At 45.9% G+C, this 23,733-nt stretch overlaps 1 pseudogene; it reads right to left on the reverse strand.

The window, feature by feature from the left end:
- Positions 1-1,168: 1,168 nt before the first annotated feature.
- On the reverse strand, positions 1,169-12,710 carry LOC137299228 (transcriptional regulator protein Pur-beta-like; annotated as a pseudogene).
- Positions 12,711-23,733: the final 11,023 nt, after the last annotated feature.

Below are 23,733 nucleotides of genomic sequence, written 5' to 3' on the forward strand. Positions count from 1 at the left end.
CCCTTCAAGATCTTACTGGAATTTACAAGCCACACAGCCACTATGAATCCCTTAGTGAGGAGCTCCGCATTAGAAGAGTGCGCTTTACCAAAGAGGCAACAGGGAGCTCTGCCAGCTACCAAATGAAGACCTGCCTGTGAAGGTCACGACCATACACAGCTTTTATGTTACTGGGTCATTTTAGGCAGCCACGGCAACACAACCCAACATTACCACAACTCCAATAACACCTTCTCACCCCCCCCCCCACTTCAAATACAGGGGAAATCCTTCATTCAGTACCCATCCAAGAACATCATATTACATCAGACTTCTTTGGCCCTACATGACTCCGCAAGTCTTAATTATCTGATTGAATAAGTCAGAATGAAATAAGTCCACACTTCCCAATATGAATAATTACTATGAATAAGAAAGCATGACGTAAGTCTACGTTTTCCTTTAAAACAACAATTTCCAAAGTGAACATAAGCCAACCTGATCTTTCCTCATCACTGTACTTCCCCTGGGTGACTAACGGTGCCGTTCTTTGATGTAGTCTACTGCTCCTAGGTGCAACCCGAAGGCCATTATCACGAGAGGTGGTAAGCTGCTCATGTGGTACAGAGGACCTCATGGTACTTAGATGGCTCTCCTCTCATGTTCCTGGAGGAGTCACTACTGGCTGCATCTCTGGACCCTTTTGCCTGGGCAGCCTGGTGTCATCTCAATACATGTGTGGTGTATTGAGGGAGAAGGCCAGACGCCAGGCATGTGCAACTATCCCGAGAAATAGCTGCCTCAGGCAGCAGATCGTCCCCTATTGTCGCCATTGTACTGGGTCCTGAATCTGTGTGTCCACTGGTCAAGTGGGCTGGCTGGTCTAATGGCAGCTATCAGATCCTGAAGGATCCTGAGAGACAGCAAACTGCATGCTGGCCCCAGGGTCAGAATGCCAGTATGTGTCTAACCTGGTCCCTACTCCACCAGGCCAGCCGTCTGTGATTCTGTGGGGGAGAAGGAGGTCCCAACAGGTCCTGGGTCGCTTCTGAAGGTGGAATGTTGCTGCAGATTCCAGTGAAGCTGCCAGTCACTCCATTGATGACTGCACCAAAGAAAATGCTCCAAACAAGGGCTGGAGACTCCAGAGTCGCTGCTGTCAGTCGCCGCGCCCCCTCGGAGACTGATCTCAGAGCCTGCATGTGCGACGTTCCTCGATCATTCTTCTTTTCAGGTGAAGCTCGGCCTCTGCTGAGCAGCTGGTCTCACCCACTCCGCATTCCTCGGGCTCCTTGGTGCTCTGTGAATCACACCCTTACTAACACTAATTCTCTGGGTGAAAGTATCTGGGGTGGTGGGCGAGAGTGAAAAAAGCAAGTGACACAGTGGGGTGAAAAACCGGGGTAGAGGAACATGGAGCTGCATCTTGTTCCAGGGACTTATTGGTGGGCTCATCTTCTCACATCATCATCTCCCTCATCGTCATCATCCTCATCATCAATGTCATCATTGCAGTCGATGAGGAAGAATTTCCGTTCCTCCTACTCCTGCTCCTCCTCCTCCTTCCTCATCATCTGCCCCCTCATTGCTGTAATGGATCTGCAGGAAAGGGTATAAGCTAAGAATGGATGAGCTTAACTCCCATGGGATTCAAGAGACAGATAAGGGTGTGGAAGATTGTGACTTTGTGCTGCTTCACGGAGATGCCATGGTGACTCGTCTGCTGCCTACACTGTCCCACTGATCTCGCTATAAGACCATAAGACCATAAGAGATAGGAGCAGGAGTAGGCCATTCGGCCCCTCGAGCCTACTCTGCCATTTAATGAGATCATGGCTGATCTGATTTTTACCTCAACTCCACTTTCCCGCCCTTTCCTCATATCCTTTGACTCCCTTGCTGATCAAAAATTTGTCGAACTCAGCCTTGAATGTATTCATGACTCAGCCTCCACAGCTTTTTGGGGTTAAGAATTCCAAAGATTCACAATCCTCTGGGAGAAGAAATTCCTCCTCATTTCTGTCTTAAACGGGTGACCCCTTATTCTGAGACTATGCCCCCTAGTTTTAGATTCCCCCATGAGGGGTAACATCCTCTCAGCATCTACCCTATCGAGTCACCTCAGAATCTTGTATGTTTCAATAAGATCTCCTCTCATTCTTCTAAACTCCAATGAGTATAGACCCAACCTGTTCAATCTTTCCTCATAAGACAACCCTTCCATACTCAGAATCAACCTAGTGAACCTTCTCTGAACGGCCTCCAATGCAAGTATGTCCTTCCTTAAATAAGGGCACCAGAATTGTTTGCAGTACTCCAGGCGCGGTCTCATCAGCAGCCTGTACAGTTGTAGCATGACTTCGCTGCTTTTATATTCCATCCCCCTAGAAATAACGGCCAATATTCCGTTTACCTTCTGGATTACCTGCTGCACCCATATGTTGAATTTTTGTGTTTCATGTACGAGGACACCCAAATCCCTCTGTACCGCAGCATTTTGTAGTACCTCTCCATTCAAATAATATTTTCTAGCATTTTCCCAATGACAGATGTTAGGCTAACTGGTCTATAGTTACCTGCTTTCTGTCTCACTCCCTTCTTGAATAGGGGTGTTACGTTTGCGGTTTTCCAATCGAACATAGACAACCTGCTTGTAGGATTCCGCCTACCCTCACTCTTTAATCGACCATTTGGAAGTGTGCTAGCTGGTTTGAACCTCCCATTCTCCCATCTCCTTGTGGCAAGGCATCTAACATTTTCTCCTGAGGGATCGGCTGAGATCAAGCTTTCACGATATGGAGGAAACATAGGAAAGAAGGCATGTCAGAATTTCCAACATGCTACAGGACGGTGCTGTCTCTCTACTTTTGGCAGTTGTTTCTTAGCAAGTTTCACTATTTTTTAATAACCGAAGAAATGGTTCACTGCAGTAGATTTATTTTTTCAATATCTGTTGTTTCTTTAATATCTTGGTTTAACGCAGCACGGTGTTGTTGTTATCAATGGGAAAACTTGCTTCAAGGAAGTATTTTATGATGTGGTAGAGCTGAATGAACAGGTTAACAATTGTAATTGGGATAGCATAGTTACTGAAGCACTGCGGGTTAATAACCACAACCTGGATTTCACACTGTGTGGGCTGTTGCCAGCAGATGACACTGGCTTTTTACTGGCAGGATAAGGAGACAAGGTACTGAATCTCTTAACATTATCCATAGGCGGAACTAAAGTGCTCGGTCATCCCACCTAATGTTGACTTTCTTAGAGTTTCCATGTCTTTGGCTGGCGTCCCATTATTGCCCCTTTTGTGCCTGGGACAGGTAATCAGGAGCAGCAGGACTTGCTGGATTCTGTTCTAAACTCAGTGTTGCAGTGCCAGGGAAGGGTGCAGCAGCTTGAAGTAAATTAAATAGGGGAATCAAATACAAAAACAAGGAAGTTATGCTAAATCTTTACAAATCGCTGGTCAGGCCTCGGCTGGGTTATTGTGTACAATTCTGGGCACCACACTTTAGGAAGGATGCGAAGGCCTCGGAGAGGGTACAGAGGAGGTTTACCAGGATGATACCAGGGACGAGGGTCTTCAGTTATGTGGAGAGATTGGAGAAGCTGGGATTGTTCTCCTTAGAGCGGAGAAGGTTAAGAGGAGACCTAATTCAAAATAATGAGGGGTGTTGATAGAGCAAATAGGGAGAAACTGTTTCCTCTAGCAAGTAGGTCAGTAACCAGAGGTCATAGATTTAAAAAAATTGGCAAAAGAACTAGAGGGGAAATGAGGAGAATTTTTTTCACACAGAGGGTTGTTAAGATCTGGAACGCACTACCTGAAAGGGTGATGGAAGTAGATGTCATTCGAACTTTCAAAAGGCAATTGGACGTGTACTTGAAGAGAACTAATTTGCAGGGTTATGGGGAAAAAGCTGGGGTGTGGGACTGAATTAGACGGCTCTGTCAAAGAACCAGCACAGGCACGACAGGCTGAATGACCTCCTTCTGTGCTGTAAGATTCTATGACTGCATGATTCTAAGCCACTGTTATCCATGGCCATCATGAACCCATCTCTATCCATTCTCATGCTATCTGCTGTCTGGTCACCGACCTGATAAAGCCATGACTTCTTACTGTGTACATGTTTTTTCTTTCCTCCCTCTAATTTTTAATTCCCCCCCCACCCCCGCAGCCCCAACACTTTCAGGCTCCTGGACCCACACACCATTCTCTAACTGACAGAGTGTGTAGGAACCCTACCTTCAAGCCACCTTTTATGTACTTTTTGAACCAACCTCTCTGAGGCACCAGAATTTTAGCCCATACCGGCTCACTGTTTGAATTTGCTCCTTCCTTATGACAAAGTACTACCACCTGATCTTGGTTGGAGCAATGGTTTGCTTTAATTACTGCTGCTATGTTTTGCCATTAATCCAAGGGTTAAAGCATAATGGAGCCAGTGGCAATGCCAATGGGCGCTACAAATATAATTAAGACAAGACTTTAGTATGAAGAACAAGTCTGCATTTGTTGATGAATCAATTAATAACAAACCCATACTCCTACTCTATGTATTGTATACATCGTGCAAACATTACAAAATAGAAAGCAAAACCTTCACACTGAGGCATCTTAACTCAGGGTGTCGAATCAGCGATCCCGGGGCTACCTGACACCCATGAGCCCTAGCAATCTGGCTCTTGATGCTGAAGCAACTCAGTTCTATTTGCATCTTTATTTCTTGGTTGCATGTTTTGCCCTGATGGAGCTTTGAGAACCTGAATGTTTGGAAAAGGCAATTCTTAATTCTGAATCATGGAGTCATAGTCTTGTAGTGCAGAAGGAGGCCATTCATGCCTGTGTCGGCTCTTTGAAGGAGCTATCCAGTTGGTCCCACTCCCCTGATCTTTCTCCCGAGCCCTGTGATTTTCTCCCCTTCAAGTGTTTAACCAATTCCCTTTTGAAAGTTACTATTAAATCTGCTTCCACCATCCTTTCGGGAGGTGCATTCCAGATCATATTAACTCGCTGCGTAAAAAAAAAATTCTCCCCACCTCACCTCTGGTTCATTGGTGGATAAATCAAGATCTGATAGTATTAGCAACTTGAGATATCTGCAAATTAAGGGAACAGAGACGTACACATTATATGTTCCAACCATTGCTCCTCGGTAGGCAATCATACAGTCCCCAAAGACAAAAGCTTGGACACCCCCACCTTAACTTACCAGCAAAACAGCATTATGTTCTACTCCTGATAATTCAGTCATTTTTGCGCTAGAAAATGGAATCATCCAGTAATTTGAATTAAGCAATTGGAATGAAATAACACAAGGGGCTTTTATTGAACTCAATTCAAATCTGAATTATCCGACAAATTAAGCGTCTTTGAATTATTAGGAGCAGGCTGTACTTCAGGAACTCTGAATTCACCCTTCGTCACAAGCACTTGAACCTTTTAGTTGTCTTACTAACTTTATCTCTGCAGACTTTTGGAAAGTGTTTACAATTTCGCTAGAAATAGGGACCAGAGGCACTCTTTCTCCAAGTAGCGTTGAAAGCTTTACAAACAAGACGTCCCACCAGCTTTTCAAAGGCAACTAGGGATGGGCAATAAATGTGGTCTGGTCAGTCTCCCCCATATCTCGAGAGCAAATAAAATACATTATTTGACTTTTTATCAGTCTGCATCACATTGTTTAATAATGTATGTTTTTGTACCGTGGAGCTGTAGATCTTTAAGTGCTGAGTGCAGGCTGATATGATGTCACGCATCAACTCTTGTCCATTAATATTTTCAACTTCAAATTTTTCTTTCATGTCTTTTGTCCCTATCAGTATCGCAACACAGCTCATAAGCAGCTTTTCGTATCTCGGTGATATCAAGGTTGCATAATATCTATTTAACAAGCGCTGCTCGTGTGTTTTGAAAATGACTCGAAACTCACAGCAGTAATTTTCCTCACAGATATGATGTTTAAAAACGGATTGGGTGTTTGAGTGCTTTATCAAGCTTTCCTCTTGTCTCTGGAACCTGAGTTTGAATCCAGGCTGATGTAGAGTTTCCAACTCCGGTTGGACATATTCCTGGAGGTTTCGTCATGCCTCCAACCGCGGCCCCTCCCCCCCCCCCCCCGCAATCAAACAGCCTTTTTTTCCCATTTCCAGTATTTTTTACAACCAAATAAACAAAATTGTTCAAAGAAAGTGAAGAAAACACACAATTTTTCTTTAATAAACCAGTGATTTTTCTCCCCACGTTGCTCGCAAGAGTGTCCAGGTGATTAATCTTTAATTCCTGGAGACTCCAGGACAATCCTGGAGGGTTGACATCTCTAGGCTGAGGGGATTATGGTCTGTGGGCTGCATAGAATCTGTGTGAAATGAGCTCGGGCGGTTACAGTACGTGCCGGGAAGATGCCGCGCTACCAGCACGAAACAGCCCATAATTTGGCAAATTCAGTCATGACGACCGACTCTCTGAGCACAGGTTGCCAGGCGGGAGTCTTGCCGGCTGGCTGTGGGAGTAGGAAATCGTGGGCGCGCTGATTGCGATTTCCCATCCAGGTGGAAAATCAGTGCCATGGAGTCACCGAGGAGGTGGGGAAAATGGAAAGGGAAGCTTCCCAGCTGTTGCTGTAGGAGCAGCTCTTCCATGGTTGGGATTAATATGTATTGTTGGGGTAGAGCAGTGGGAGCTTTATCTTGCGTCTAACCGTGCTGTGCCTGACCTGGGAGTGTTGATGCTGCCACTGAGTGCCCAAAATACAAACTCTTTTCCCCAGCATCAATAGTTAAGAATGTACATTTGACCGATCTGCCATTGAAATCAACAAATCAACAGTCGTAAAATGGGCGCTAAAGCCTACAATATAGCAGATGGTATGTAGTGCGTACATTCTGAGCCAGAAATGCGCCACCCACCATATTGGAATATGCATCAAAAGAAGCCTCCGGGGTTCATGCCTGAAATAGGCGTTAGTCGTTTTGCAATGCAAATAAGGGGCCTAATGCCTGTTTGATGCCTCCTTTACCAAATTGGCTTGTCCTGAATGCAGCTGGGCTGCAGGCCGCCACCAAAAAGGTACATTTTTAATCCTTACCTGAATGTGAAACTGGGAGGTGCAGGAATGCTCCCTCCCCACTCTACATTAAAACCATGGGCCGCTGCTGGCCACTGCTTGCTTCCCCTCCCAGTCTCGCTGCCTCAACCTTCTTCCCAATCGCCTCCCTCTTCCGGTCATCCCCCCTCAGTTGACCCCTCTCCCTGTCCCGGTCACCCCCTCTCCCGGTCACTCTCTCTCCCTCCCAGCAATTACCTGAGAACCGCTGCTGGCAACGCAGCACATCAAAATACAAATGGTCTTTGCTGGTGAGCTGCCTGGGGATGTTGGTCTGATGCAAATAAGGCCTGAGGCCCAATATTGGTTGAAGCTCGGGCCTACCCAATCAGGCGCAGGGATCGTTCTCTGCGCCCAGTTCGCGCTGGCTTGCCGGCGTGAACCAACTTCGAGGCCACAGTGTTTAATTCTTCCGAGTCTAAATGGGTACCATGTGTGAGTGGAGTGTGCTGTTGATCGTAACACCATCTAGTTACATACAAGCTCTGCTCATTGGCACTATGAACATCTAGAACGCAAAAGAGTGGAGGTTCTTAAGAAGTGTAAGCTTTTTTCAACAGTTTGACAGCTAGAAAGCCAAGTGAGGCAGCTAGGGGTTGTGTGGGAGCTATTTTATTGAGTAAGGGTACGAAGATTCAATCATGGCCTTCGAAAGGGAACTGGATAAGTACTTGAAAGGAAAAAATTTGCAAGGCTACGGGATAGGGCCAGGGAGTGGGACTAGCTGGATTGCTTTTGCGTAGAGCCGGCATGGACTCAATAGGCCGAATGGCCTCCTTCTGTGCTGTAACCTTTTTATGATTCTATGATTCTACATGCATTGCCCGAGTGAGACAGTTTATTCCTGTGAGGAAGTGCCCATCAGAGGTTGTGAAAGTTCATGCATTAAACACAATGGGGCCAAAATTCCAATTGGGCTTCTCCATTGGTGGAAGTGTGGCAAAGCAGGCCATAAGTCCACGGATCCCCGAAGCCAAAGACCTTTTCCGAAATTGGATGGGATCAATAGCATTGTTGAGGAGGACCTAGAAAATTGGATTGGAGCCATGTTGCTCTGAGGGCAGAGGAAAAGCCCGGGAAGGGCCCAGCTGAAAAGGTCAATTTTCTTCTCTTCGGCTCCCAATGGAGACAGCAGTGCTTCGAACAGATCACCCTTCAATCTTCTATACTCAAGGGAGTACAAGCCAAGTTTATGCAACCTATTCTCATAATCTAACCCTCTAAATCTTGTATTCTGTTTCTAGTGTCTTCTGTTTATCGACCTGTATTTAATGTTTAACCCCTTCACTTTATTATTTCCATTTCCTTTATTTCTCTTTTTGGGATAGATTTTCATCTTCTCTGCTCCCCGTGTAGAGATTTGCTTGCTGAGAATGCAAATGAGGAATTCGGAAAAATGCGCCTGAGTTCCCCACGTGTTCCCCATGTGCACGATGCTGTCGTGTTGGAGCATTCTTCCAGCACGTCTCCCTTCACACCCATCCTTCTCGGTGTGTCTGTGGATGCAGCCGGTTGATGAAGCTGGGATTGTATCTGATTAGCTGTGCATTGCTCCCTTGCCTCCACTCAGAGTGCAGCCCCCGCGGGGCTCACAGGCAGGAGGAAACTTTGCTCCCTCATGCTCATGGACTCACAGTTGAGCCAGTAACACAATTACGATTTTCTTGGGAGGCTGAATCCGCAGCGTTTTCAAAGAAATATTAGAAGTCTAGAACAAGTGGCACAAAGTCGGGACTTGGCAACCCTGGGTGTCAGTCGTAGCGCAGTGGGTAGCACTCTCACCTCTGAGTCAGGAGGTTATGAGTTCGCAGTCCCACTCCAGAGACTTGAGCACAAAATTCAGGCTGACACTCTAGCACTGTTGGAGGTGCCGTCTTTTGGTTGAGACGTTAATCCGAGGCCCAGCTTATCCCATGGCAAAATATCCCATGGCACTATTTTGAAGAAGAACATAAGAAATAGGAGCAGGAGTAGGCCAATCAGCCCTTCGAGCCTGCTCCGCCATTTAATAAGATCATGGCTGATCTGATCCTAACCTCAAATCTAAATTCATGTCCACTTTCCTGCCCGCTCCCCGTAACCCCTAATTCCCTTCACTTCTAGGAAACTGTCGATTTCTGCTTTGAATTTATTCAATGATGTAGCTTCCACAGCTTCCTGGGGCAGCAAATTCCACAGACCTACCACCCTCTGAGTGAAGAAGTTTCTCCTCATCTCAGTTTTGAAAGAGCAGCCCCTTATTCTAAGATTATGCCCCCTAGTTCTAGTTTCACCCATCCTTGGGAACATCCTCATCGCATCCACCCGATCAAGCCCCTTCACAATCTTATATGTTTCAATAAGATCGCCTCTCATTCTTCTGAACTCCAATGAGTAGAGTCCCAATCTACTCAACCTCTCCTCATATGTCCGCCCCCTCATCCCCGGGATTAACCGAGTGAACCTTCTTTGTACTGCCTCGAGAGCAAGTATGTCTTTTCTTAAGTATGGACACCAAAACTGTATGCAGTATTCCAGGTGCGGTCTCACCAATACCTTATATAACTGCAGCAATACCTCCCTGTTTTTATATTCTATCCCCCTAGCGATAAACGCCAACATTCCGTTGGCCTTCTTGATCACCTGCTGCACCTGCATACTAACTTTTTGATTTTCTTGCACTAGGACCCCCAGATTCCTTTGTACTGCAGTACTTTCCAGTCTCTTGCCATCAAGAAAATAACTTGCTCTCTGGTTTTTCCTGCCAAAGTGCATAACCTCACATTTTCCAATATTGTATTTCATCTGCCAAATCTCCGCCCACTCACCCAGCCTGTCTATATCCCCCTGCAGGTTTTTTATGTCCTCCTCTCTCTCTACTTTCCCTCCCATCTTTGTATCATCTGCAAACTTCGATATGTTGCACTCGGTCCCCTTCTCCAAATCGTTAATATAGATCGTAAAGAGTTGGGGACCCAGCACCGACCCCTGCGGAATACCACTGGCCACTGGTTGCCAGTCCAAGAATGAACCATTTATCCCAACTCTCTGCTTCCTGTTAGATAACCAATCCTCCACCCATGCCAGAATATTACCCCCAATCCAGTGATTCTTTATCTTGAGCAATAATCTTTTATGTGGCACCTTGTCGAATGCCTTCTGGAAGTCTAAATACACTACGTCCACTGGTTCCCCTTTATCCACTCTGTACGTTATGTCCTCAAAGAACTCAAGCAAATTTGTCAGACATGACTTCCCCTTCGTAAAGCCATGCTGTCTTTGTCCTATTAAATTATGTTTGTCCAAATGTTCTGCTACTGTCTCCTTAATAATAGACTCCAAAATTTTACCCACCACAGATGTTAGGCTAACTGGTCTATAACTTCCAGCCTTCTGTCTACTACCCTTTTTAAATAAGGGTGTTATATTAGCAGTTTTCCAATCTGCCGGGACCTTTGCCGAGTCCAGAGAATTTTGGAAAATTATTACCAAAGCATCCACAATCCCTCCTGCCACTTCCCTCAAGACCCGAGGATGTAAGCCATCAGGTCCAGGGGATTTATCCGCCTTGAGTCCCATTAATTTACTAAGTACCAATTCCTTAGTGATTTTAATCGTATTTAGCTCCTCCCCCACTCGAGCCCCCTGTTTGTCCAGTGTTGGGATATTCTTAGTGTCCTCTACCATAAAGACCGAAACAAAATATTTGTTCAGCATTTTTGCCATCTCCATGTTTCCCACCATTAATTTCCCGGTCTCATCCTCTAAGGGACCTACGTTTGCCTTAGCCACCCTTTTTCTTTTTATATAACGACAGAAACTCTTGCTATCTGTTTTTATATTTTTTGCTAATTTATTTTCATAATCTATCTTCCCTTTCTTAATCAATCCTTTAGTTACTTTTTGCTGTCTTTTGAAGACTTCCCAATCTTCTATCTTCCCACTAAGTTTGGCTACCATATATGTCATTGTTTTTAGTCGGATACTATCCTTAATTTCTTTACTTAGCCACGATGGCTGTCATTTCTTTTACACCCTTTTTTCCTCAGTGGAATATATTTGTTTTGAAAGTTGTAAAATAACTCCTTGAAATAACACCACTGCTCATGTACCGTCTTACCCCTTAATCTATTTTCCCAGTCCACTTTAATCAATTCCGCCCTCATACCATCATAGTCTCCTTTATTCAAGCTCAGTACGCTTGTTTGAGAACCAACCTTCTCACCCTCTAATTTAATATGGAATGTAACCATGTTATGGTCACTCATTCCAAGGGGATCCTTAACTAGGACATTATTAATTAATCCTGGCTCATTACACAGGACCAGGTCCAAGGTGGCTTGCCCCCTTGTAGGATCAGTTACATACTGCTCAAGAAATCCATCCCTAATACACTCAATAAACTCTTCCTCAAGGCTGCCCTGCCCAATTTGATTTGTCCAGTTAATATGATAGTTAAAATCCCCCATAATTATAGCTGTTCCCTTATTACATGCCCCGGCTATTTCCTGATTAATACTTCTTCCAGCAGAGTTGAAACTATTAGGAGGCCTATATACTATGCCCACGAGTGTTTTTTTCCCCTTATTATTCCTTATCTCTACCCAAACTGTTTCATTATCCTGATCCTTTGTCCCAATATCATTTCTCTGTATTACAGTGATTCCTTCCTTTATTAACATAGCCACCCCACCTCCCCTTCCCTTCTGCCTTTCCTTCCTGATTGTTAAATACCCTGGCATATTTAATTCCCAGTTGTTGTCACCCTGCAGCCATGTTTCTGTAATGGCCACAAGATCATACCCATACGTAGTTATTTGTGCCGTTAACTCGTCCATTTTGTTACGAATGCTACGTGCATTCAGATAAAGAACTTTCAAATATGTTTTGTGACACTTAGTTCCTGCTTTTTCCTTCTTGTCCCGATGTTTGTCCTGGATCTCCTTCATCTCCTCTGCGTACTTGCTGAAGGTGCTGCCGAACTTGGACCAGGCTTTATAGGGGATGGTGATGGAGTTCCTGTAAGAGGGCTTCACCTCACTCACTCGCATGAACACGCCGTACTTGTTGGAGCCCACGTCGAAGAAGAAGCGCTTTCTGTCCACGGTGATGGACGTGCCCTCGGGCAACTCAGACTGGCCGCACGGCTCGTCGTCCACACCGTAGTCGTCGATCAGCTTCGCCAGCGCGTCCCTGAACTCAATGAGCCCTTGTGCCGGCAGGGCGATGGTCTGGCCTTGCGTCCCCCCACAAGCCGGGGCCTCGATTTAAGGTCTGGCGGATGCGCAGGAAGCGACCTCGCTGGTTCTCCTTCAGGTCCATGTAGTACTTGCGGTTCTCCCGCACCAGGAACTCGCTCTTCAGCGCACAGCGGGGCTCGTCGGAGCTCAGGCCGGCGTCCGAGTCCGAGAGGCCCAGCTGCGCGTAGTGCTCGATGAAATCCCCGAGGTAGTCACGGAACTCGGCCGCCACCGCCATGGAGAGGGTCAGCCGGCTCTTGTTGCCGCCCGCGCCCACCTCGGCGATCTTGATGAAGCGGCCCTTGGCGTTCTGCTTCACGTCCAGGTAGAAGCGCTTGTTCTGGATGTCCACCCGCTTGGAGGCCAGCTCCTGGGTCTCCTGCTGCTGCTGGAGGTCGGCCATGTTCTCCTTAGTGTCCTGGTAAATATTTATCCCTCAACCAACATCACTAAAAATAGATCATCTGGTCATTAACACATTGCTATGCATGAATTGGCTGCCGCGTTTCCTACATTACAACAGTGACTTCAAAAAGTACATCGTTGGCTGCAAAACGCTTTGGGATGTTCTGAGGCCGTGAAAGGTGCTGTACAAATTCAAGTGTGAGAGTAGATGAGGTGTAGTGAGAGAGTAGATGAGATATAGTGGGATAATAGGTGAGATAATCAAGGAGTGCACAGGCAATGTAATTCTGTTGCTGTTTCTCATAGAAACATATTCGCCAAGAAATTGCTTTTAAGATAACGGTGAGCCTAACACTGTTTACCGTTATTAAGAACAAAATCAAAGAGCAAGATCCGCCGACCGCATATGCGCAGTCAAACGCGGAAATCCAGAACTTTCTCTTCCTGGTTCGCCAGTGATGTGACAGCTTCACCTTAAAGGGACATCGCCGGCTGCAATCAATGGAATCAGCGGACCAGCGCCAACTTGCTCTCCTGCCCAGCTGGAAGCAAACTAATCTCGCCACAAAACAGGTACGCTCAGTTTTTTAAGTCTAAAGTTCTGATGAAACGTCTACGACCTGAAACATTAACTCTGTTTCTTTTTCCACAGATGCTACCTAACTTGCTGAGCTTCTCCAGCATTTTGTGTGTTTATTTTTAAATCTAAACTAAGTTTTAAGTCTTAATGACTGCCAAACAACCTCTCTGGCACTAAAAATTAATTTTTAAAAATGTGAAGTCTCATTACTCCTGATTTTAATAGTTTTTAGACATTTAAAGAAAATATTTTTAATTAAAAAGTTAATTTTTAAAACTTTTTCCTTCTGTCACTTTTATCTCAGTCTTTTAATCTTACCCTCTCTTTATTTCGCTTTCTCTATGTCATTTTATAATTCCTTATCAGGCACATCCGAGTTTTTAGTTTGCGCGGTTTGTGAATGAACTGCACTTCCTGGTTCTCACAGCGTGGCTTGCTTCAAGCTGATTGGATGAGGGGCCTTAGAGATCCTTCCACCACTCCTTCAGCCCGGGAAAGAACGCTGTTGTTTTTTGAACCCGCAGTTCAAGGGAGTTGCTGCCAAAACAAACGCGGTAACTTAGTGGGCGAAATTAAATCTAATGAGTGGCGAGCACTGCTGGTTCCCTGCTCGGAACAATTTCCAGCCCAATAATGAGTGACAGCAGCAGATGGAGGCCATGGGAGAGAAAGAAAAGTGTAGTAGAACAGCGCACCGTGAGAAATTAGAAATATTGTCATTGTTAGGTAGTTTTATCAATGGACATTGGTCCTTCTGTGCTGACCATCTCTCTGTTGGCTGGTAAAGTCTTGCTACCATTGTTGGTCTATGATGCAGGTTGGCACCTTAATGATTGTTGAACTTTGGATAGCAGTGATTTTGAAACAAGTCTTGTGTAACTCAACTATTTAATTCATTGCTACACAATCCTTTGAGAGCATTGGCAATGCACCTGCATTTACAGTAATGGAACATATAATATTACAAAGAGGAGGAGGTCTGATAAGCTTATTTATGGGAAACCTTTGAAAAAAGAGATCTCTGATGACTGGAAGAGATCAATGAGAACACACAGCAAGGTTTGATTACAAAGTAATAACACAGATTAAGTTCCTGTACCTGTCATTTAAATAGCCCTGAAATTCCTATGGGGTTCTGCTCCCACCTATGGGGTTCTGCTATGATGGTAGTCTCCCACCAAAACCTCAGTGGGAGACCAGCAGAACCCCCAGAGAAACAGCAGAGACCTGGTTATGCTGGGTCGTTGCCATTTCTGGGAGTTTCCTTAGTGCCTTGTGAGGTGCCAACCTTTTGTCTGCTCCTTACAAGGAAAATGATGGACAAAGGGCGTGGACTCCCGAAGCCAGGAGATCCCACCTCTACTTGACAGAAGGGACGTGGTGTTCGCGTGTGAGCTGGTACGCGCAATGAAGTGAGGTGTATCCACAAGGGTGCATGTAGGTCCCTCCAGTAGGATCCAGGCTAGCCAAGTATTCTGGACTTCCGATGAATTGAAAACATCTTTCAAAAAGAGCCAGCTGGATTGGGAGCTAACTGGCCAGTGCCTGGGTCCGGGAGAGGGCCTGGGCACCATCTCCTCTCCCAAGGGCGCAACAAGGCTAGAGTTTTTAGCAACATGGGGTGGGCATCAGAGATGTGCCCAAAGTAGTGCTTGTGCCCACCTGTCCAATATAAATGAGGTGCCCTTTCACTAATTGCCATCAAATGACTCCTGTTAGAAGTGTATTTCCTAGAATCATAGAATGGTTACGGCACAGAAGGAGGCCATTCGGCCCATTGTGCCTGCGCCAGCTCACTGCAAGAACAATTCAGCTAGTCCCACTCCCCCGCTCTTTCCCCGTAGCCCTGCAAATTTTTCTCTTTCGGGTTCCTATCTAATTCCCTTTTGAAAGCCACAATTCACCCTGCTTCCACCACCCTTTCAGGCAGTGCATTCCAGATCCTAACCACTCGCTGCATAAAAAAGTTTTTCCTCATGTCTCCTTTGGTTCTTTTGCCAATCACCTTAAACCTGTGTCCTCTAGTTCACAACCCTTCTGCCAGTGGGAACAGTTTTTCTTTATTTACTTTGTCTAGAACCTTCATGATTTTGAACACTTCTATTCAATCTCTTCTCAACCTTCTCTGCTCTAAGGAGAAAAATTCCAGCTTTTCCAGTCTATCCAAGTAACTTTTCTACACCCTCTCTAAGGCCTTCACATCCTTCCTAAAGTCCGGTGCCCAGAAATGGACACAATACTCCAATTGTGGCCAAACCAGTGTTTTATAAAGGTTCAACATAACATTCTCGCTTTTGTACTCTGTGCCTCTATTTATAAAGTCCAGGATTCCGTATGCTTTCTTAACCGCTTTCTCAACCTGATCTGCCAGCTTCAATGACCTGTGTACATATACCCCCAGGTCTCTCTGTTCCTGCACCGCCTTTAGAGTTGTACCCTTTAGTACTGCCTCTCCTCGTTCTTCCTACCAAAATGTATCACCTCACACTTCTCAGCGTTAAATTTCATCTGCCATGTGTCCGCCCATTCTACCAGCCTGTCTATGATCTCTTGCAATCTATCACTATCCTCCTCACTGTTTACCACACTTTCAAGTTTTGTGTCATATGCAAATTTTGAAGTTTTGCCCTGTACACTCAAGTCCAAGTCATTAATATATATCCAGAAAACTAGTGGTCCCAGTACCGACCCCTGGGGAACACAACTGCATACTCCAGTCTGAAAAACAACCGTTCACCACTACCCTCTGTTTTCTATTACTTTGCCAATTTTGTATCCATGTTGTCACTGCCCCTTTTATTCCATGGGCTTCAATTTTAATGACAAGCCTATTATGTGGCACTTTATCAAACACTTTATCCATATACACTTCAACCGCATTGTCCTCATCAATCCTCATCAAAAAACTCAATCAAGTTGCTTACCTTTAATAAATCCGTGCTGGCTTTCCCTTATTAATCCACACTTGTTCAAGTGACTATTAATTCTGTCCCGGATTATTGTTTCTAAATGCTTCCCCATCACCGACGTTAAACTGACTGGCCTGTAGTTGATGGGTTTATCTTTACATCCTTTTTTGAACAAGGGTGTAACATTTGCAATTCTTCAATCCTCCGGCACCACCCCTGTGTCCAAGGAGGATTGGAAGATTGTGGCCAGTACTACTGCAATTTCCACCCTTACTTCCCTCATCAACCTAGGATGCGTCCCATCCGGACCTGGTGACATCTATTTTAAGTACAGCCAGCCTTTCTAGTACCTACTCTTTATAAATTTTTATCCCATACAGTATCTCGACTACCTCCTCTTTTACTGTGGCTTTGGCCATATCTTCTTCCTTGGTAAAGACAAATGCAAAGTACTCATTTAGTACCTCTGCCATGCCCTCTGCCTCCATGTTTATATGCCTATAGAAGACTTTTGGTTTCCCTTTTATGTTGGCTGCTGGTCTATTCTCATACTCTCTCTTTGCCCCTCCTATTTCCTTTTTTATTTCCCCACTGAACTTTCTATATTCAGCCTGGTTCTCACTTGTATTAGCAACCTTTTTTTTTTATTCGTTCCAGGATGTGGGCGTCGCTGGCAAGGCCAGCATTTATTGCCCATCCCTAATTGCCCTTGAGAAGGTGGTGGTGAGCTGCCTTCTTCAACTGCTGCAGTCCGTGTGGTGAAGGTTCTCCCACAGTGCTGTTAGGAAGGGAGTTCGAGGATTTTAACCCAGCGACGATGAAGGGACGGCAATATATTTCCAAGTCGGGATGGTGTGTGACTTGGAGGGGAACGTGCAGGTGGTGTTGTTTCCATGTGCCTGCTGCTCTTGTCCTTCTAGGTGGTAGAGGTCGTGGGTTTGGGAAGTGCTGTCGAGGAAGCCTTGGTGAGTTGCTGCAGTGCATCCTGTAGATGGTACACACTGCAGCCACAGTGCGCCGGTGGTGAAGGGAGTGAATGTTTAGGGTGGTGGATACGGTGCCAATCAAGCGGGCTGCTTTGTCCTGGATGTTGCCGAGCTTCTTGAGTGTTGTTGGAGCTGCACTCATCCAGGCAAGTGGAGAGTATTCCATCACACTCCTGACTTGTGCCTTGTAGATAGTGGAAAGGCTTTGGGGAGTCAGGAGGTGAGTTACTCTGACATCTATCATACGCCCCCTTTTTTTGCTTCATCTTACTCTCTATCTCTTTCGTTATCCAGGGAGCTCTGGCTTTGGTTGCCCTAACATTTCCCCTTGTGGGAATATATCTAGACTGTACCTGAAACATCTCCTCTTTAAAGGCCACCCATTGTTCAATTACAGTTTTGCCTGCCAATCTTTGAATCCAATTTACTTGGGCCAGATCCATTCTCATCCCACTGAAATTGGCCCTCGTCCAATTAAGTATTTTTACTCTAGATTGCTCTGTGTCCTTTTCCATAGTTAATCTAAACCTTACGATACTATGATCACTGTTTCCTAAATGTTGCCCCACTGACACTTGCTCCCATCTGTGCGTGGATGTTATGAGGAGGACAGTATCGGGCTCAGCTGTGGTGACGCAGAGTTTGAATATCCCACCGACACTTGGAGTCAAGGCTAAGAATAAGACACGACTAATGGCCATTAGGGTGAGGTGCCAAAGAGCTGCTTACATCTGAGAAACTATCCCCAGTACGATTAAACATCATGAGACGAGATTTGTTAGTGCAATGGATGAAACTGCCTCACTGATCCAAAAGTGCTGCTGTGCAATCATTCCTGCAGGTTATACCCCTGCCTATATCCCAACAAGTGCAGCGATCCACATATCTAGATGGGTGCAGTATCCTTAGTGCAACATCTTTATTGAGATAGGACTCCTTCCATGTGTTTAACAACAACAACATGCATTTATATAGCGCCTTTAAAGTAGTAAAATGTCCCAAGGCGCATCACAGGAGCGTTATCAAACAGAATTATGACACCGAGCCACATAAGGAGATATTAGGACAGAGGACCAAAAGCTTGGTCAAAGAGGTAGGTTTTAAGTTGTGTCTTAAAGGAGGAGAGAGAGGTAGAGAATTTTAGGGAGCGAATTCCAGAGCTTAGGACCTAGGCAGCTGAAGGCACGGCCGCCAATGGTGGAGCGATGAAAATCAGGATGCACAAGAGGTCAGAATTGGTGGAGCGCAGAGACCTCAAAGGGTTTTAGAGCTGGAAGAGGTTTCAAAGATAGGGAAGGGTGAGACCATGGAGGGATTTGAAAAAAAGGATAAGAATTTTAAAAATCAAGGCATTGCCAGACTAGGAGCCAATGTAGGTTAGTGAACACAGGTGATGGGAGAACGGGACTTGGTGAGAGTTAGGATACGGGCAGCAGAGTTTTGGATGAGCTCAAGTTTATGGAGGGTCCAAGGTGGGAAGCCAGCCAGGAGATCTTTGGAATAATCGAATCTACAGGTAACAAAGGCATGGATGAGGGTTTCAGGAACAGATAAGCTGAGCTAGGTGCGGAGACAGGCAATGCTACGGAGATGGAAGTAGGCGGTTTTGGTGATGGAGCAGATATGTGGTCGGAAGCTCAGCTCAGGGTCAAATAGGATGCCAAGGTTGCAAACCATTTGGTTAAGCCTCAGACAGTAGGTCGGGAGAGGGATGGAGTCGGTGACTAAGGAACGGAGTTTGTGGCAGGGACCGAAGAGAGTGGCTTTGGTTTTCCCAATATTTAATTGGAGGAAATTTCTGCTCATCCAATACTGGATGTTGGACAAGCAACATGACAAATCAGAGGCAGTGGAGGGATTGAGATAGGCAGTGGGGGAAGAGGAGGAGGCTGAGGCAGAAGGAGCCGGGATCAGTTTTATCCCCCCCAGGTAGCAGGTTAGAGGTGGGCTGGGAGATGTGGATGGTAGGGGAACAGGGTGTATGAAGAAGTGATCAAAGATGGCTTTGCCAACAATAAAGGATAGCAATACATTTTTCTAGGATGAAGTTATACATGGGAGTGCTTTGTTCCCAAAGGTCAGACATTTTATAGGAAGTTCTGGATTGGGTGAGTCTTTAAATTGTAAATAAAAGGTTTTTCAGATGGCGCAACAAGTAAATTACCTTGGTTGAACGTTGCTCTCAATTGCCACTAGACTTGACTCACCTTCCTCTCCTCCCTGTGACCATGGCTGCATTCTTAGCCTAAAAAGCCATAAGCAGCACATAAAATATGCTAATAACCTCAAGGATTGGGGAGAGAGAAAGCAGGGAACTACAGACCGGTTAGCCTAACATCAGTAGTAGGGAAAAATGATAGAGTCTATTATAAAGGACATTTAGAAAATATCAACAAGATTAGATAAAGTCAACATGGATTTAAGAAAGGGAAATCATGTTTGACAAACCTACTTGAGTTTTTTGAGGATGTAACTGGTAGAATAGATAAGGGAGAACCAGTGGATGTGGTTTATTTGGATTTTCAGAAGGCCTTTGATAAAGTCCCACATAAGAGGTTAGTGTGCAAAATTAAAGAACATGGGATTGGTGGTAATATACTGGCATGGATTGAAAATTGGTTAACAGACAGGAAACAGAGAGTTGGAATAAATGGTTCTTTTTCAGGGTGGCAGGCAGTGACTAGTGGGATACCACAGGATCAGTGCTTGGGCCCCAGCTATTCACAATATATATCAATGATTTGGATGAGGGAACCAAATGTAATATTTCCAAGTTTGCTGACGACACAAAACTAGGTGGGATCGTGAGTTGTGAGGAGGATGTAAAGAGGCTTCAAGGCGATTTAGACAAGTTGAGAGAGTGGGCAAATACATGGCAGATGCAGTATAATGTGGATAAATGTGAAGTTGTCCACTTCGGAAGGAAAAACAGAAAGGCAGAGTATTTTTAAATGGTGATAGATTGGGGAATGTTGATGTACAAAGGGACCTGTGTGTCCTTGTACACCTGTCACTGAAAGCAAACATGCAGGTGCAGCAAGCAGTTAGGAAGGCAAATGGTATGTTGGCCTTCATTGCAAGAGGATTTGAGTATAGGAGCAAGGATGTCTTACTGCAGTTATACAGGGCCTTGGTGAGACCACACCTGGAGTATTGTGTGCAGTTTTGGTCTCCTTACCTAAGGATATACTTGCCATAGAGGGAGTGCAGCAAAGGTTCACCAGACTGATCCCTGGGATGGCAGGACTGTCATATGAGAGAGATTGGGTCGACTCGGCCTGTATTCACTCAAGTTTAGAAGAATGAGAGGGGATCTCATTGAAACGTATAAAATTCTGACAGGGCTAGACAGACTGGATGCAGGGAGGATGTTTCCCCTGGCTGGGGGGGGGTCCAGAACGAGGGGTCACAGTCTCAGGATACGGGGAAGGACATTTAGGACTGAGATGAGGAGAAATTTCTTCACTCAGAGGGTAGTGAACCTGTGAAATTCTCTACCACAGAAGGCTGTGGAGGCCAAGTCACTGAATATATTTAAGAAGGAGCTAGATAGATTTCTAGACACAAAAGGCATCAAGGGGTATAGGGAGAGAGCGGGAATATGGTATTGAGATAGAGGATCAGCCATGATCATATTGAAAGGCGGAGTAGGCTCGAAGGGCCGAATGGCCTACTCCTGCTCCTATTTTCTATCTTTCTATGAATTGCAGAGATCAATAACATGTTTACTAAACAGAGCCACATCAGGAAATACCTGCAACTCATCCCCTGCTGAGTGTCTGTCACATATTTTCTTTCAAAACATAATTTTGGTCTCAGTTTAAACAATCATATATGAACTTTAATATCAAACCTAAAACAGGGCGCATTTTTTTTTCCTATTTCAAAAATTTACATGGAAACCTGTTCCTGTCAAATCATATCACTCTAGAGGCAGCCTTCACTACAGTTTGCTTAATAAATATTATGAAATATTGATATCATTGTGTCAAGAGACTCTGTCCAGGTGCCATTTTTTGTGATATGACTATTGATAATCCTTGCACACCAATCAGTAAAACAAATCCCAATATCTCTGCTTATCAGATCATTTTAGTACACATGCAGGAGCTGATTGTGTTACTTCATGTTAAACTCAACAGCCCACTCCTGAAGCAGTTCAGGACTGATATGAGACTAATAAAAAAGAAGAGCCTCAATCCCACTATTTATGAGGCCTTCTCAGTGCTGTGTTTGCTGAATTTTTCTCCCCTCTTATTTCCCTCACCCCTCATCTTAGGTCTCTCTGGAACATGTACCATTCCCTGGCCGTGGTACTGGCACATGGCCTATCAGAGTCCACTTCAGGAGATGCCCAACAAGGCCTGTGAACTCTTCGGCTATCTGACCAACGAGTGGAAAGACCTACAGGATGGTAATTACCCAAGAGTCTGGTAGCTCAAGAAAAGGGGTGAGGAACCTTCCTGGAGCACAAGTAACACAGAGACAGAGGGGCCGGTTTCTGCATGGCCGAGCGGGAGGCAGGGGGGGGCTCCGAAAATGGCGTAATCCCGGTGGGTTCAGAGCCCGGCTCCAACACGCTCACTTCCGGGTTCCCCAATGACGCATTCGGGTGCGCGCGCAGCTCCCGCATGCCGTATTCCCACCAGCAATTAAAGCCGGCGGGATGATAATTTAGATAGTTATTTAGCTAGTTGAGGTACTTGACAGACCTCATTGACTTGAGATTTTGGCAGGGGTGCAATTTTGAAGGATCCTCAGCGTATTTCCCGTGCTGTGGGAAACACTCCCTGTTGGAGCAGACGTGTTTCAGCCAGCAGCCAGTGGGAGATGCAAAGGATTATTTGACAGTTTGGGGGAATACCTCATTTGTTGCAGCAGAGCACTCTGTCACTTCAGACAAAGTTTTGGCTGCAACACCTTCGTCTTTCCACTCAAAATGATTAATTTATAGCCTAAACTCTCCTGTGCAAACACATTTACCTACTTTGCGGACCCCCTCAAACTCACACCGTCAGGATGGGGGCGCCATAGCTGCATTCATCACTTCATTCGAGGACGAGCAACATCACCAGCCTCGCCAGGCATGTCGTCCACCTCCGCCACGTGGAGCTCCACAACACAGTGCTGCGCCACAGGCACCTGCACAACAGCAGGGAGGGCAACAACAGAGAAAGCGGCATCGCAGGAGGCACTACCCTCGCCACAGGGTCTACAGACCGAGGCTCAGCTTCCTGGACCTCTCTGAGGAGCAGTGCTTTCGGAGGCTCAGAGTCAGTCGCCAGGTAGTCGCGGACATCTGAAGTCTTCTTCATGCCGAGCTGCTCCCGGCTGGCCCGAGCAGCATCTTCTTACCTGTTGCTGTCAAAGTCACCACTGCCCTCAACTTCTTCACCTTCGGATCGTTCCAGGGTGCCACCGGGGACATCGCCGGGTCTCTCGGTCATCTGCACATAAGTGCATAAGGCAGGTCACCGATGGCTGGTTTCACAGGGCCTCGCACCATATCAACTTCCCCATGGATGATCTCATCCAGACGGAGAGGGCAGTAGGATTCCACGCTGTGGCTGGCTTCCCACGGGCGCAGGGTGTAATCGATTGCACCCATATAGCAATACGAGCACCTCCACACGAGCCAGGACTGTTCATCAACAGGAAGGGCCATCACTCCATCAACACTCAGCTCAACTGTGACCACCGCAAGAGATTCCTTCACGTGTGCGCCAGATACCCTGGCAGCTGCCACAATTCCTTCATCCTCCGGGAGTCCAACAGCCCGCCCCTCTTCCACGCACTGAGCACCCGCAAAGGCTGGCTCCTCAGGGACAAGGAAAACCCCCTGCACACGTGGCTCATGACACCTCTGAGGAACCCCACCACCGAGCAACAGCGTCGATGTAACGACAGCCACATCGCTATTAGGTCTACAATTAAGCATGCTAGAGGGCTGCTCAAGATACGCTTCAGGTGCCTTGATCATTCTGGGGGAGCACTTCAATACGCACCAGACAGAGTGGGAAGCATTATATTCATCTGTTGTGCCCTGCACAACATGGCACAACAGAGAGGGGTGCCGCTGGAGGAGGCCCCATCCACATCTGCCACCCATATTGAGGAGGACGAGGAGGAGGAGCAACCCATCGGCAGAACAACGGCTCACCTGGCTGCTTGTGAGGCCAGTGAGTCACTGATGTGTGATGAACGGTTCTCCTAACATCAGACAGTATGAAGAGTCCAGTCCTCACCACCTGGACAGAGGAGCGGCCACACCAGCCCCCTCCCCTGCCCCCTGCACAAAATAGTTGTGCAACTACACATACACCCACTGTAGAGTGACCCAATGGGTGGCATCAAGTGTGGGTGTTCATGGTGAACCTCAGGAAAGGGACTTATTACACAAGCCAGTCAAGAATGGCCAAGACATGGCAATAGTGGTGATAATAATAATATTTAATGTGCCATTAACAAAAATCAAATATAAATAAAAAACATGACCATCCATCAAACACCCTTGTGCATCCCCTTTGTGCTCACAAAACCTTTGCC

This window comes from Heptranchias perlo, chromosome 28, assembly GCF_035084215.1.
Source record: "Heptranchias perlo isolate sHepPer1 chromosome 28, sHepPer1.hap1, whole genome shotgun sequence".
Classification (NCBI taxonomy): Eukaryota; Metazoa; Chordata; class Chondrichthyes; order Hexanchiformes; family Hexanchidae; genus Heptranchias; species Heptranchias perlo.